We start from the raw sequence: 17,326 nt of genomic DNA, 5'->3' as shown, positions 1-17,326 counted from the left end.
TCACACTGCTAGAGATCGAACATTTATGTAAATTTGTCAAGCTGATCACATTCTGTATTGTACAGGAGACACGGCACGGAGGAGACTGACTGACAAACAAAATCCGCAAAACAGCGAGACCGCGAAAGCTGAACCGCGATATAGCGACGGATGACTGTACAGTGCTCCATTGCAGAATGGTTTGTTGCATAAACAGTTAAATTCATCCATCACGGTTGACTAAAATCACAATAAATATTAAATATACACAAAAACACCCAATTTTTCCAAGACAAACATAGTAAAATTGATAAATAGATTACAATTTATTCATAAGTATGATGGCAGCTGGAACGAAGCTCATGCAGGGGACAAATTTCTGCGCGTAGATCAAGTTAATACAAGTTATGTTAGACTTTTGATTAACACTCTACAGTAGCATAACTTGTATTAACTTGTTTATTGGTGTTACACGTTTCTCCTTTGATAAATATAAACACTGCTAACAGAAGGCCCAGAACATTGGGATGATAATTACACCAGTACATGTAATAGCTGCGACAGACTCTATATAAGACTTATTGAAAACACTGGTAATTTCCTCCTCATATGTTTACTTCAAACACATTTGCACGCTGCTAAACATAGACTTTCAATCTGCGGTGAAAACAAAAGCGTGTATTTCCTTCATGCACAGACAGCAATCATAGACAAGCTGCGTTTCCCTACGAGAGCCCACGCCGCTGACGGCATTAACGGGGCGGGGTACGGAGCGCTAATTTACGGCGCGACCTCTGGACTGAGCGCAGTGTAAACAGCTCCGCTTGAGGGTTTCCGATGAAGCCGAGTCCGACTGTGGGGGATGAATGAAGCTGCAACAATCTCTCATCACGTCTGAGCCTCGTTTAGTAAAGACCTGCAGGGTTCAGCGTGAGTGTGTGTGTGTGTGTGTGTGTTGTAACGCTGTTGACCTAAGAAATTCTTGTTTGATTAATGACATGAAAAAAGGGTTGTGGCAAAAGCTCTCAAATCAAAACTATTTCTGTATATGACCCAAACTGCGCTCACGAGACTACACTTGTACAGGAGTTCATGCAAAAAAAAAAAAAAAAGTATTCCTTAAGAAGCCGGGAATGGCTAAATTTATCCCAGACGAGCCCCCAAAATGTTACGAACCAGTGCTCGGGACAAAGGAAAGTAACACAAACCAAATGTGATGTAATATAAGTGTTTTTTTTTAAATAAAGTCAACATAAGTAAGTATAATAACAAAAAAGAGGGTGTTTTACAATCAATAAATCAAAATTTCCAAATACAACTAAACTAGGGTGACCGAATGTCAGTTTTTCCCCGGAAATGTCTGTTTTTGCGTCCTGTCCTGGCCGTCCGGGTTTTTTTTTCTTTTAAGTGATGGAAATGTCCGTGTTTTCATTATCTTTCATTGACCCATTAAATTAAGCGGCTCTCTGTGCTCTCTGTGCTCTCAGAAGGAGCGAGCAGACACAAACAGCTGATCGGCCTGCAACATGCTGAAGCACAAATGTGCATTTAACAGTGACTTGTACAAGAAATTCTCAGTTTTCGGTCGTCGTCGGAACAAGTGGGAGGCCATGTGCACAGGTTGCGAGGTGAGTGTAGCTCAATGTTGAGGCCCCCACCCCCGGCAATGTGTCTGGGTTTTCACCAACGGAAATATGGTCACCCTAAACTAAACAATACCTTTAATGGGATAAGGATAAATCAAAAGATAATACGAATGCTCAATGGCCAAACCAAACTGGCAAATAAACAACTCAATAACGACCTCTAGAGTCACAGGTCAGACAATTCAAACTTTACAAACAGCGGACAATAAGAGACACGTTAATCCCTCAGAGCGGTGAACTAAAAGTGAGATCCAGCCACCAAGAGGGAAAGGTGCACGGCACTTTTATTGGATGAGGTGGTGGGATGTGTTGGAGCGGGACGTCAATCCTTCAACCAGGCACGACAAACAGTGGAGCCAGCCCAACAGCAACGGGACCACACCCCACCAATCAGGCGCCAGGTACCACACAGGACATGCAAATACGGAAGGCACAAGTGGGAAAACAAACGGGGAACGCCAGGCTGTAAAAGAAACAATGTATTTATTTAAAGACAGATAAAACTTGTGAATCATGAGCTGCTGTTGTCCCACAGAAATCCTTATTATCTAAATGAAATTATTATGTGACTATTATGAGTTTTGGTGAACTAACTTTCACACCGACAGCAGTGTGCACCAAATGTTCCATTCAAACCAAAAGATCCTCATTTGGTTTGTTTTCATTGATGTGAAAGCATCTGTCGCATCTTTAAAAAGACCTTTAGACCTCAAAAAAAAGAGGTGATCTCGGTCCGCTTGACTCTGCACCAAAGGCCAAACTCTGGTGTGGTGAGAATGTGCACTCAGGTCCAAACTAGAGCTCCGTGGGACCCGATGCAAAGCAAAATATACAAATTATCAAAGTTTGTCTATTATGCGTCATTTGTGCTGAATATTTTATTTGGCCTTAATAAAAACGTTTTAAGCAGCCTAAATTTGTGTCTGTGGTCTAATCTCGTGCACATTTTAGACAATTCCTTTCCTTTCTCCGTGTTTGATAGAGCTTAAAGTGAACCCCATCTTGTGGGATTGAGGGCGGGAGCTGGACAAAATATTTCAGATGCGTGCGGGAACGGGATTGAAAATCCAGTCCAGCGCAGACCTCTAGTCCAAACTATAGACCAGTGTTTCCCAAACTTTTTTTCTGGAGGCCCATATTTTAAAAGTCACAAACATTCATGACCAAAGTCAACAGACATTATTCGTAAATCACAAAATAAAGGTAGACTTGGCCATTATTGACCATTAATGAGGATATTTTATTGTTTACTGAGTGATCCTAAGTATCCTGAAGTGCACTGACCTTTTTTGAATTATTACCCTTCTTTTTGGACAACCAAGCAAGCATTTCTCAACTTTAGCTGCAGGAAAACTCGTTCAGTGCAAGCAGATAGGAATCGCTGACTCACTCGCTCTCTCATGTGTCAGAACTGTGTACTGCAGACTGACATCGTGACAAGGCGACCCCAAAAACATCTCTTGCGACTCACCTGTCTTTGGGAAACAATGCCATAGACAGTAGGTCCAAACGAACTACTGGAAATGCATCATAGGAGGGCAGACTCGGACTCCGGAATTGAGCGGGGCGACTCCGCGGGAAGGCCGACGGGTGAGACGGTGTGGAAGAGCCTCCGTGTCCCCGAGCCAGGGGCAATTGAACCACAGGAGCATAGGAGCCTTGCATATATATGTCACTTGGACCAATTTTGGTTCATTTGCCGGTGTGAAAGCGGACCACACTGGAGTCTATATGCCACATAATTACAATTTTATTGCCTGGCGCAGACCAAATAATTGGACTAGTGGTGTGAAAGCGCCCTAAGACTCCACTGACCGATGAACCGTTGTGTTATGCGAGTTGTGTTGTGCGTCGAAACAAGCAACCCACTCCTATGAGACGATCCTGGAGCTAAAAAGATTTCAGAGCCAAATGAAATAATAATAATAATGAGTGTCAAATGAATTCAACACTATCATGTTTGTTTATGCATATGGAACAAGGTACAGTTTGCAGTTGTCCAAAGTTATTCTCATAATTATTCACCTCAATGAGTTTTTAAGCGCTTTTCAAAACTTTTAGAGGCTGTCCCCGTAATGCTTTCAACAACTAGCATGCTAACTGTACATTTCCTGAGGCCACCGCTTGCTTTTCTCCTTGGAACTGTTAGTGCATTTGAGGCAAAGTACTATTTATCTCTCTCTCTATCTGTCGGTATATTATGCCACCAGGCCAAGCTGCAGGTTTAGTTTTTCTTTTATTTCGTCTCCTCGTGAAGACATTTGGCTCGGAGCAGGAGCAGCATTAGTAGAGACGTGACATAGCAAAAGACAAAAAGAAAAATGTAGTGGAAAAATGTGTAGAACTGGACAATACAAGGCTACAAGGTCAGATTTGTGGAGAGGTAAACCTGCTTACAGTAAGATGTATGATAAAAGGCAAAGCAATAATAATTCATAGAGATAAAGCGATGGCATACACTCCACCAAAAATGTTACGCAGCGCACCCTCCAACACCAATTATGCCAGTAATCAGTAGTTTTCTACACATTCTCACATTATAAGTTCTCAAATCAGGTTTTCACACTCTCCCATTCTGTGACATATTTACCTTCATAAAATCTGCCTTTATTTTGTGATTTAATTTTAGACTTCAGGAAGGTTTGTGACTTTTAAAATATGGGTTTGCAGAAAAAAACCCACAGGTGTATAGTCTATATAAGCAGTTTAATCCGTGTATCATTTGTTCATTTGTTTTAAAAAAAAAAAAAAAAAAAAACTGTTTTTCGATTTTGTGTTTAAATGAATAATGGAAAAAAAAATGGATAATGACCGTTTCACCGTTTCCGTGACTTAAACTGCGTGGACGGACTTTTGCACCGCATACGGACTGAACCAGGACTAAATCAGGACTAAACCAAGTCCCAGACCAGACAGGAACCAGACCGGGACTGAGACTAGGACTGTGACCGGGACTGAGACCAGGACTGTGACCGGGACTGAGACTGGGGCCAGGACTGAGACTGGGACCAGACCAGACTGGAACTGAGACTGAAACCAGACCAGGACCCAGATGAGGATTGAGGCTGGGACCGGACCAGACCGTGACTAAGACCGGGTCCAGACCGGGACTGAGACTAGGACTGAGACCGGGACTGAGACTGGGACTGAGACTGGGACCAAGACCGGGACTGAAACAGGAACCAGACTGGGACCAGACCAGGACCAGACTGGGACCTGACCTGGACTGAGACCGGGACTGAGACCGAGACTGAGACCGGGACCAGATCAGGACTGAGAACGGGACCAGAATGGGACTGAGACTAGGACTGAGACCTGGGATCAGGCCAGTACTGAAAACAGTTTAGTCCTGGTTTAGTCCTGGTTTAGTCCTGGTTTAGTCCTGGTTTAGTCCTGGTTCAAAAGTCCGTCCACGCAGTTTAAGTCATGGAAACGGGAAACGGCCTTTATCCGTTTTTTTCATTATTCATTTAAACACAAAATCGAAAACTGAAACAACTAATCGTTATCAGTTTTTTCATTTTGATTTTGGAGACAAATAATGAAGAAAGTAGTTGTTTTTTCATTTTCTTATTTTTGATTTTATTTTGAAAAAACTAATGAATGAATGACACACGGACTCATTTTCCTCCTAAAACTAAACCTGACATTACTCTGCTCGGGCATCATTATTAAAACATTTATAATTCCATGTTGCGAGTCCTTGAGGTTCTTCATAAACTTGTACACCGAGTTTCTGATGACCGCATTCAATTAACTCAACGCGGGGACGTAATTCCGCACAAACAGCAAACAAAATAATAAACAAACGCAGTAACATGTGAAACGCCGCCGACTCCGGTGAACTTGAATGCGCGTTGTGCTGTGGCTAAGAGGCTTTCTGGTCTTCATTGGTAATCCTCGCTGTAAGTCCCAGATTCTCACGTCGCTAAATAAGAGCACAGAGCGGTAAAAATGCAATTACTCAAAGTGTTTATTACAATTGGAGCTAATTAGCAAAGTAGCATTACAGCAAAGGGAAGATCGGTGTTGCTTTATGCCACCAATTTCAAATGAACTAATATTTACTGAGCACCATGGAGTTGGGTAAACACAAGCAATTACACCTGATTAACAATATGAATACCAATGTGGCGCCGCATAAATGGGCCTGTTTATTCTAGGGCTGCACCGGGGCCCACTTCACACGTGGTTTTAATATGTTCACGAGTATAGACGGGAAGTTTGCGTGGAGAAACCCCCACCCCCCGAGAGCCGTTACGGAACTTCAACGGGAAATTCCGAGCGATTAACAAACGTATACAATGTTTACTCAAGGGCCCATATTACGCCGTTTTTCTGATTTATGATATAATGTTGTTTCCTCATCGCAAAACAGACCTGGAGTTGGGTTTTGTTTAATTAAAACATGTTTAATGCACAAACTCTGCAGATTTAGGCTGAGTTCTTATCTCAAATGGAAAATACTCTGATGCACCTTATGATGTCCGTCGCTGTGTTTTTAAACGTACTCTTCACTAGAATCATTTGGATCATTTCAGACCTGGAATTTCCAATCTCTACAGAACAAAAATTTAAAAAGTAGCTGTCAACTTGAAAAATGCCGCTTCATGATACTCAAACGTGTGAATGAAACAAAGCACGACTCGAGTTTGTTTTGTTTTTGTTTTGATGAGGTAACCACAGTGATGGAGTGGGGATTTTTTAAGTGGGGGTACATGATCTGTGACGTCATTGATGTGATAAATCCCGCCCACCTGAATCAGGACTAAACCAGGACTAAACCAGGTCTAAACCAGGTCTAAACCAGGTCTAAACCAGGTCTAAACCAGGATCTTGGACTTGAGAGAGAGAGAGAGAGAGAGAACCCCGAGCCCATGGAGCAGGGTGTCCACAAAGTGTGATTGGGCGACGGCCGCTTTAAGCCTTGTGGGGCGTGGAGTTATGCGCTGGTCCTTTCGCCTGCGGTCACCCGACGGTTTGCAAGGGTGCACCTCCAGGCTCGTCACGATACTGAGCCCTGGTTCATTTCCGGTTTAGGCCTGGTTTAGACCTGATTTATTCCTGTTTTAGTCTTTTTTCAGTCCTGTTTTAGTCCTGTTTTAGTCCTAGTTTAGTCCTGGTTTAGTTCTGGTTCAGTTCTGATTTAGTACTGGTTTAAACCTGATTTAGACCTAGTTTATTCCTGTTTTAGTCTTAAACAGGACTAAACAGGACTGAATATAGTCTTGCTTTAGTCCTGGCTTAGTCCTGTTTTAGTTCTGGTTCAGTTCTGATTTAGTCCTGGTTTAAACCTGATTTAGACCTAGTTTATTCCTGTTTTAGTCTTAAACAGGACTGAATATAGTCTTGCTTTAGTCCTGGCTTAGTCCTGTTTTAGTTCTGGTTCAGTTCTGATTTAGTCCTGGTTTAAACCTGATTTAGACCTGGTTTAGTCCTGTTTTAATCTTGTTTTAGTCCTGGTTCAGTCCTGGTTTAGTCCTGGTCTCCTCATGTCTCATGTCACTATAGGACAGTACTACAGATTTCGTGAGCCTATGCAGGTTGTTTTCATCATTGCCAGTAGATCCGGTTTGACATTTAAGTTGTAGGATATTTTATGTTTATTATGTTTTTATATCTCACGTCGAGAGAAGTGGGTTGACGGCGTACCCCTGCATACCACACCCACTACACCCCTGAGTAACAACATTCCAACATGACAAAAAGACTTTTTAACATAAGACTTTTAATGCTTTGCCAGAAAAGTTCCACATATGGTACTGAATGTATCTTTTACATGAATTGTATAATAATAATAAAAAAAAAAAAAATAGTTTGCAGTGGCTCAAAGTTATTGTTCCCCATCTAGCATCATTTTCATGTACTATTCACAAATTTTAGAGGCCATAGCAAAGTTTAGTTAACAGACATGAGCATGCTAACAGTGCACTTTCTGGTTTTCAGAGAATCAAAATGTTTTTTTTTTTTACTGACACAGACAGTACAATGGTCTTATTTCTACCATAAGAGCTGCTTTATCTGTACCGTGGTACTCGGGAAAGACACATTTGCTCAGCTACATGGACGGCATCTTTACTATGAGCACTTTTACGATATACAACTATTTTAATCAGTTATATTTAGATTTTAAGATAAGAAAATCAGTAAATGTAAAAATACAGATGAAGTGTTATTTCTGAAAACATAAATTGGACACACGTGACTCACGACTCCTATGGCAGAAAATAAATAAATCAAATAAAACCATCCTGTCTTACGTGATGAAGAAGCGTCCCTCTTGTCTTCCTTATTTTGACAAATGATGAAGAACTAAATAATGATTTTAAACAGCAGATTTTCCCATTGCCGACCAACCATTTGTATGCTAATGGTTTAATACAGCCTTTGACCAAAACCTGCACAAGAAAAGGTCACGATTTCTGATTCCAATTGATTTTGATTTGTCAAGAGTCAAGTGCAGCCGTGACATTTATATCCACGAGTCAGAGGTGACCGTTTTCCAATAACATCAGGATTATTAAGGAAAATACGACGGCTTTATTCAATGGAATCTCCTAAACAAATGGGATTTTCATTTACAGCAGCTGATAAGCGTGCAGTGAATATATTATAGGGCTAAAAATACATCGATTCTCACCGTTTCACAGCAGAAAATAAATAAATAAAAACGCACACTAACATAAACAAATGACTGAAAACGCATACAAAAATAGACGTGGCACTGAGCAGCATTTTTCAGAATTGAGACGTCAAACTCCCATAATGCCAAACTATGGATTATTTAAGGCAAGGCAACAGCGTAGTAGATCAACAAGTAGATGATGTGATGAAAAATAAAATAAAAATAAATAAATACCAGTGTGCTTCAAGGAATTTTATAACAGTTAATGAAGCAAAACTGTCTTATTTAATACATGTTACAAAGCATACCAGAAGTTATGTTTTCAGTGATTAAACCAGCCAGATATTGTTTTTAGCCTCATTTAAGCTTCCTCACGCCTTGCAACATCAGAGTTCATGTCTTTGGGGCCAGTGTTGACAACCGTGGTGTTTTGTATGCTCTGAAATCAAGACTGGATTATTTTTACTGGCACATTCACCAAAGCAAATTTCATATTGTATTTGTGGCTGAACCCGGAACTAAACCAGGACTAAACCAGGACCAGGGGTGGGCGTGGTACGCGGGAGTACGCGCCCTCTCACATTTACCGATATGAGATATGAAACAAATAATAAATATAAAATAGCCTTAAATGTCAAACCGGAGCTATTGGCAATGGTGAAAACAACCTGCATAGTCTCATGAAATCTGCACGACTGTCCTATAGTGACCTGAGACATGAGGGACCAGGACTCATTCTAGGACTGAACCAGGACTAAAACAGGACTGAACCAGGACTAAAATAGGACTGAACTAGGACTGAACCAGGACTGAGTGTCAGGACGGGCCCGGAGGTGCGCTCATGTAGACCGTCGGGTGACCACATGAGAAAGGACCGGCGCAGAACTCCGCGTCCCACAGAGCCAAGCGCAGCCATCACCCGATTACGCTTTGGGGACAACATGCTCCACGAGCTCGGGGTTCTCCCTCTCGCTCTCAAGTCCTAGTTTAGACCTGGTTTAGTCCTGGTTTAGTCTTGATGTAGCCCTAGTGTAGTCCTGGTTTAGTCCTAGTTTAGTCCTGGTTTAATCCTGGTTCAGTTCTGCATTAGTCCTGGTTTTGTCCTGGTTTAGACCTGGTTTAGTCCTGGTGTAGACCTGGCTTAGTCCTGGTTTAGTCCTGGTTTAGTCCTGGTTTAGTCCTAGTTTAGTCCTAATTACCTCCACCAAGGAGGTTATGTTTTTGCTGGCGTTTGTTTGTCTTGTTTGTTTGTTTGTTTGTTTGTCTGTTAGCAACATAACTCAAAAAGTTATGAACCGATTTTATTGAAATTATCAGGATTTGTTGGAAATGTGAAAAGGAAGAAATGATTTCATTTTGGGGGTGATCCGGAAGAAATCCTGGATTCTGGATCACTTTGAAATTTTTGTTAACATTGTGGTAAATAGGGCCAAAAATGTAGTTTCTCAATATCTCGGTTAATTATTGACCAAACCCCATGAAATTTGACTCAGGGATGGACAATGGGATCCTCTTTCATATTCCAAAGGCTGATCCGGATCTGATCCAGAAGACTGATTTTATCGCAATTTATATAAAAAATGGGGGTAGTCCTTGGCGGAGGTCTGCGCTCTCTGAGTGCTTTTCTAGTTTAGTCTTGGTTTAGTCCTAGTGTAGACCTGGCTTAGTCCTGGTTCAGGTCTGATTTAGACCTGGTTTAGTCCTAGTTTAGTTTTGGTTTAGTCCTAGTTTAGTCCTGGTTCACTTCTGCTTTAGTCCTGGTTTAGACCTGGTTTAGTCCTGGTTAAGTTTTGGTTTAGTCTTGGTTCGTTCCTGGCTTTAAAAAAAAAAAAAAAAAAAAATCTAATATTACTGATTTTAACTGGGCTGACACCTTTATGTTTGTTTGGGGGGTGGTCACATCAATGACATCAGGACCAGGACTAATTGAAGACTAGAACAGAACCAAACCAAGTCTACATCCGGACTAAACTGAGCTCAAACCAGGACCAAAGCAAGTATGAATTCACCTTTAGTTGATTTTCCCACCCATAAGAAATATTTGTAAAGTATAAAACATAAATTATCAATGCTAAAATGTCTAAAATCCTTCTAGCTGCGCCTGATGTAAGACCTTTATAGATCCTGGGAGACAGGGCTTTGGAGATGCAGCTTCCACAGTTAATTCTGAACCAATTAAATCCAATTGACTCTGCTCGGGTTTGATTGTCAGTTACACAGCGTGCATTGGATCTCCATCAACGGTAATTGCACTTGAGAGAGGGGCTAAGCGAGGGAGAGATGCGGTGTGACAGCTCAGGACACGGGGGCGCAGGCAGCTTTCCAAAAAAAACCAAAAAAAACAGAACCAACAACAACATGGAAATGGGAAAAAAAGCTGCAGAAATGAGCTTAAAAATCAGCTTTCACACTCACGCCCATACATCATCAGAGTAGAGACATGCACGGAGACTTAAAGCAATCTGCAGCAGCCAGCCCCGCTATAGAAGACTAAATGACAAAACGCCCCCATTGGAACAAATTAGAAGGATCTCAATTACATTCACATTTGGGAGACAAGAAAATAAATGGCTTTATGCGGCCTGATATTATAACCGGTGCTGAAAATGTGTATACAAACTCAGCCAGAGAGATGCAAAAAAAAGGACCTCGCGACTTTGAATCCCAGCTCCGACAAGTGTGTACTGTTCTGCTCATGGGCAAGACACTCGACACTTTGCCGACAAAAGGAAGTGTTGGAGTTACTGGTGATGGTTGGTTGGATAAGGCATTCTCACAGATTGGCCGCCACTTCTCTAACAGTGAGGCTCAGGGCAGCTGTGGCTACATTAGAGTTTCATCATCACAAAAAGTAATTTTAAGTGTGTATAATGGTTTTGATGATTTGATTTTCTAATGTTGACTTAATTTGGTGGGATGATGCCTGTTGTAAATATAAATGATAGTTTTACACTATCCAGGAATTTGAGAAAAACAAGTTGAAAAATATGTTGAAAATTATATTAATGACATCACACTGGGAGAATTCTATCCAAAAAGTTTGGCACAGTTACAAAACACATTTTTTGACACTTAAAACATGGTTTAAACAAAATAAAGGTGTTTTCTTATATTTGGATTTGTCTGTAAAACTCACCCTTGATACTCCCCCAAAATATTAAGTCTGTATGTAAACTAAAAATCTCCTCATTGCCCTCAAAACAAAAACAAACAAAAGAAGAAGAAAAAAAAAAAAAAGTGCAATGGCCCCATGACTTTCCTGGTGTCAGTCATGGAAGCATCTTGTGTCAGGTCCAGGACACAGAGCCACATCACTTCCTGCATTTCCATGGTGTTTATTACATATGGATTTGTACATTTTGACTGAAATAAACCTTTCAAATAAAAATATCAAGGGATGCGCAATTACACAGACCAAGATGCATAATTTGCCATTTATTTGAGAAATAACTGCAATTAGAGCGGCATTTTCAATTGTTACGAACACAGACGCTCAGAGCGGTCGAACATCTTGACTCACTACACTCTTTGGCAAAGTTTGGCCCAATCAAAATGGATGTAGCACATGTGTTTGGCAGAAAACAAAGTTGCTATTGGGCATTCATTTTCCCTATGTCATCATGCGGTGTGTATGACGTAGAATAATGCTCGGAAAACCACAACTCTCAGCTTTTCAAGGAGAAAAAAGTACGTTTCTGTCTTCCATGGTTGGAAAGTTAAGCGTGGTTATGTAAAGTCATAAACGGTTAAAAGTTCACAGCTCAGATTCATGTTCTCACACTTTACGATCCGACGGTCGAACGCGAGAGGCGACTGAATTTCAAATAGGTTTGATATTCTTGCAGCCTATGATTGCCAATCGGGAGCTGATCATGAGGAATTAATCGGTCCTCGTTACCCCATGTAATTGAAGCGCGACACATGATTGAGCCAAAACTCGGCCAGACACAAAAACAGTCGCACAAATGAAAAATCAGCTCAAAAATGCACAGTGTACGCTCGACTTAACCCATCACTTAACCCATCATAGGCTCCCTCTGTATCTATCTATCTCTTTTTCTATCCATCTATCTTTCTCTATATCAATCAATCAGTCAATCAAACTTTATTTATACAGCGCTTTTCATACCAAAAAAATGCAACACAAAGCGCTTCTATGTGTCTCCAGCTCTCTTTCTATCTATTTCATTATCTCTCTCTCTCCATCTCTCTTATTATCGGTTTAATGTGGTAGGCACAGTGCATGTTAATGAACATACATGAGAGACATGCTGTAAACGCTCCAGTTTGTGCCCATGGGCTAATTTCCATCTGTTCCCACAGTCGTCCTCACGCTCTCATTTCACGACACAGAACTTTTACATCCAAAATCAGACAAGAACAGGCATTCAAGGTGCTGTAGCCAGGTGTTACTTTTAAAGAAACAATATGCAAGGTTTAGATTTTAAAGGTGCCCTGCGCAACTTTTCTAGTGAAGGATCCAATACCTACTTTGCTGGGAATGTTACATGGTATGACTTTAAACATATGCATCTACTATTTATTCATTACGGGTGTTTCTACTGTTCGGAAAGCCTGTAGGATCTCAAATTTTCATAACTCCTTAGCCAGCCTCTTGAAAAATCTCCATGCCTTGCGTTCATTCCCTCGAAGTATTTCCTCTGAAGGTTTATCTGATCCTTTTGCTTCCACATTTGCCGTAAAAAGCCTGTAATATCTCAAATGTCCACAGCTCCTTAAGGCGAGCTACAAGGTCCAAAAACCTGAAATCATCCATTTGTAGTTCAATAACATAACTGTGTTCTGAATCAGGTAAAATAATGTTGTTTTACACCATTTATACAACATTTATTCTAACAGTTCAGTGTAGATCTACGTCGACTCAACGCACACTGCCGCTGTCGTCTTTTCACCATTGTTTTTTGATTTATGGTCTATGCACCCCGAAGTAATTCACCGCCACAACGCTAGGAGGCTAGGATTTAAAAATAGACTTCATATATTCAAAATGAAGCGGGAAAGCAGAGTACTAGAAATGTTCGTAGAGCAGTGGTAGAAAGGACCAATCACAGCCCTTATTGTCTGTGTTGCTTTCCCTTGCTGTCTGCATTGGTTCGACATGTAGTTACAAAATTTCGGAGGTGCACATCGGTCGATGCAGACACCCTGTGGAGGGGGTTCAAGGCGATACAGACTCTCTGACTCAGACGACTTGACGCACGATCATAAATTGGGCTTTAGCTAGCCACTTACACGGTCTCCATGGAAACGGGAAAAACTAACAATCCAACAGTGTCTTCTGTTCATTCCCTCAAAGTATTTCCTCTGAAGGTCTATCTGATCCTTTTGCTTCCACATTTGGTGTAAAAAGCCTCCTTATCTTAGTCAAGCTGGCACCTTCTAGTGCCTCTGCTCACTTTCATTTCTCTCCAGCGACTATGCCAGGAATCGGAATACACTAGACCAGACATGTCCAAACTATGGCCCAGGAGCCAAATGCGGCCCTCAGACCAATTTTGCTTGGCCCTGGGATCTATAGGTGAATTGGCCCATATTTCCTCAAGTAGTAATTTTGAGTGAAAGTTTTGAACATCAAATAGTGTGTCCTTTTAAGCCTTCTAAGCTTGGATAAGGTTCTGGTGTCACATTCTAACCTGTTTATAACTGTGCATATTTGAATTATTCACTGTATTAACCATCAACCTTAATGAGGATAGTTTGGACACCCCTGCACTAGACGGTTTGCAAGAACCTCGGAAGTTGTAGACCGCGCACCGGCCAATCAGCGAAGAGCTGTGAAGCCATGACGTCAAACTCAAGCGCCTGTTTGGGTCCCTTTTGTGGAACAGCACAACGTTGGCAACGATTCCTGAGATTGAGGATTTAAAGCTGGAACAAAGAGAATGTTTGGTGAATTTTATCAAGGGGAAAGACCTTAATGCCCTTCTTCCTACGGGATTTGGCACATTACATACGTCACGACCAAATAGCAGAGATTGGTTGAATAAAAAAGTACCCACCTACAGTTGAGCGAACGAATTCTAATGCTGCGAGGTCAGACGGTTTCCACAAAGTGAGACCGGCTGACAGGGTACTCCTCAGCGACCCTCATGGGAAAAAACAAACAGCCCATTTCACACAATCCAGCAGTCCCTTACTTGTGTCCTTCTTAGTTGCTCAAAATCCCAGGATATGATGCTAAAGAGCCAAAAAAGAAAAAGTAGGTAATCAATTAGCAGTTTGCAAAGTCAAAACAGTGAGAGTCAAACCTGGATGGCTGTATTTAGACATTTTTCAGATGAGTTTTGAAGACGTGACGTGCGCGTTACTGTCCCGGAGTCTAAGTTTGTTTTCCTGCCGTAGATCCACATCTAAACCCCATCAAACCCGGGAAAGCAGAGCGGACGCGACACCGGAGCAGATTCATGTGGTGCCATCTCCGGATCACTTCTCAGGGCTGAAAAAACGTCCAGCTGCACTTTAATTTACAACACAACACAACCCCGAGTAGCACACAAAATATGTGACCAATAATTCTCAAGTGTCGTCATTTCTAAAGGTTTCTAAAGCAGGAGGCCACGAGTGAATGAGAGAAGGTCTGCTGAGGACACGGGGTTTAGAAAGGACTTCTACAGTTTATTGACAAGGTAAAAAGTGTTTTGAAAAAGAAAAAAGAAAGGAAAAAAAAAATCAGTAACACTTTCTAATAACTAAAAAATAATTATCTGTGCTAGAAAATGGAGACTGAAAACATAACGAATAAGCCTGAATGTGTCTTTTTTCACATCGTGTAAAGGTCATTGCTGATTATTTTGTTACTACCGAGATCATTTGACGCCTGTGCTGAGAAAATACTGGACAAACTGGAGGAGAGGGCGGGGTCGGTGCTCGGAGGAAGAGTGGAGTGTGATGGAGGTGCGTACGAGAGGTTTATGAGGCAGAAGATTCAGGTCATCGTCTCCAGTGAAGAACATCGTCTGCGTGGGACTGTGGATGCTGTTAAAGTCAATCAATGAATCAAACAATCAGTCTATGTAGCTGCCTGTCTGTCTTTCTTTATCTTTCTTTCTCTCTCTCTTTCTGTCTATCTTTCTCTGTCTGTCTACCTCTTTCTCTCTCTTTATCTGTCTCTATCTCTTTCTCTCTGTCGCTTTCCGTCTCTGTCTCTCTCTATCTATTTCTTTCCATCTCTCTCTTTCTCTCTATCTGTCTCTTCCTCTGTCTCTGTCGTTCTCTGTCTCTTTCTGTCTCTCTTTCTATCTCTCTCTCTCTGTCTCTCTCTCTCTTCTCTGTCTTTCTCTTTCTCTCTGTCTTTCTCTGTCTCTATCTCTTTCTCTGTCTCTCTCTTTCTCTCTGTTCTCTTTCTCTGTCTCTATCTCTTTCTGTCTCTATCTTTCTCTATCTCTTTCTGTCTCTCTCTGTGTGTCTCTCTATCTCTTTCCATCTCTCTCTTTCTCTCTATCTCTTTCTCTCTCTCTATCTCTTTCTCTGTCTCTTTCTATCTCTTTCTATCTGTTGCTTTCTCTCTTTCCGTCTCTCTCTCTTTCTCTGTCTCTATCTCTTTCTTTCTTTCTCTCTCTCTGTCTATGTCTTTCCATCTCTCTCTTTCTCTGTCTCTCTATCTCTTTCCATCTCTCTCTCTCTCTCTCTCTCTGTCTATCTCTCTCTATCTCTGTCTCTCTCTGTCGCTTTCTCTCTTTCCGTCTCTCTCTCTTTCTCTGTCGCTTTCCATCTCTCTCTTTCTCTCTCTGTTTCTTTCTCTGTCTGTCTCTCTATCTCTGTCTCTATCTCTTTCCGTCTCTCAGTTTCTCTCTCTATCTCTTTCTCTGTCTATCTCTTTCTCTCTGTCTCTCTCTCTCTATCTCTTCCTCTGTCTTTGTCTGTCTATCCCTTTATCTCTCTCCCTGTCTCTTTCTCTCTAACTCTCTGTCTGTCTGTCTCTCCCTGTCTCTATCTATCTCTTTCTCTGTCTATGTATTTTTCTGTCTGTCTATCTCTCCCTCTATCCGTCTATCTGTGTCTCTCTCTCTCTTTCCCTCTCTGTTCTCAGTGTATGTACAGTCCTCATGTAAAATCTCAGAACCTCCAGATTTTCCTGCAAAAGCTGCACTAGCACCGACTCACGATTGTCCCAACACTTTTCAAATTAAAAATCAATCAGAATCACTTTTTTTTTTCTTTTTTATTTTTTCAATCTGTAAAAGCCACAGTACATTTGATTTGACCACGTCGACCTCAAATCTGGGAATACAAATACGTCACGTTTATGGAATTTAAAATCAATAGTGTAATTATTACAAAGTGAAAAAAAAAAACATGGTTACGTGTCTTGCCCAAGGACACAACAACAACAACAACAACAACAAAATGCACACACAATCTAATCTCATGTTGGAAATACGTTATTGTCAACTCACCACACAAGCGAAGATTCAAACCAACTCTATAGGCTTTTAAGACATTCATGACATAACATTAAAATCTCGTTTGTCGTTAATTTTATCGCAAACCTATAATTATTTTCAGTAAATGTATGCAGCCTCCGTCGGTAATTGACAAGTGAGTCTGAAAAGGCCCGAATGACGACAGCTTGACAACCTGCTTCTAACACATTTTGACAACTTATTATGGGCCAGGCTTTATGTTACTGTATTAAATAGAAGTCGCATTATCCTGCCTTTTTATTCGAACAATTACATTTCCAACATTGTGTGTCAACAAACTTTTTATTTTGACTTCCAATGTACAGTCGACGTAAACTGGAAAGAACTGGACTGGAAATTAAAGTAACAATAGGTAGCAGATAATACTCCCTACAACTTTAAAATTCAGCCTTATGTAACAGATAATACTCCCTACAACTGCACACCAACTTACCCTTTTGTAACAGATAATACTCCCTGTAACTTATGTAACAATAATACTCCCTACAACTGTACCACTCACGCTCATGTAACAGATAATACTCCCTACAACTGTACAACAACTGAACCTTATGCAACAGATAATATTCCCTACAATTGTATAACTCACTCTTTTGTAACAGATAATACTCCCTATAACTTATGTAACAGAT

This window comes from Boleophthalmus pectinirostris, unplaced genomic scaffold, assembly GCF_026225935.1.
Source record: "Boleophthalmus pectinirostris isolate CB_2022bp ecotype Guang Dong unplaced genomic scaffold, ASM2622593v1 HiC_scaffold_15, whole genome shotgun sequence".
Taxonomy (NCBI): domain Eukaryota; kingdom Metazoa; phylum Chordata; class Actinopteri; order Gobiiformes; family Gobiidae; genus Boleophthalmus; species Boleophthalmus pectinirostris.
This window is presented reverse-complemented; position numbering follows the sequence as displayed.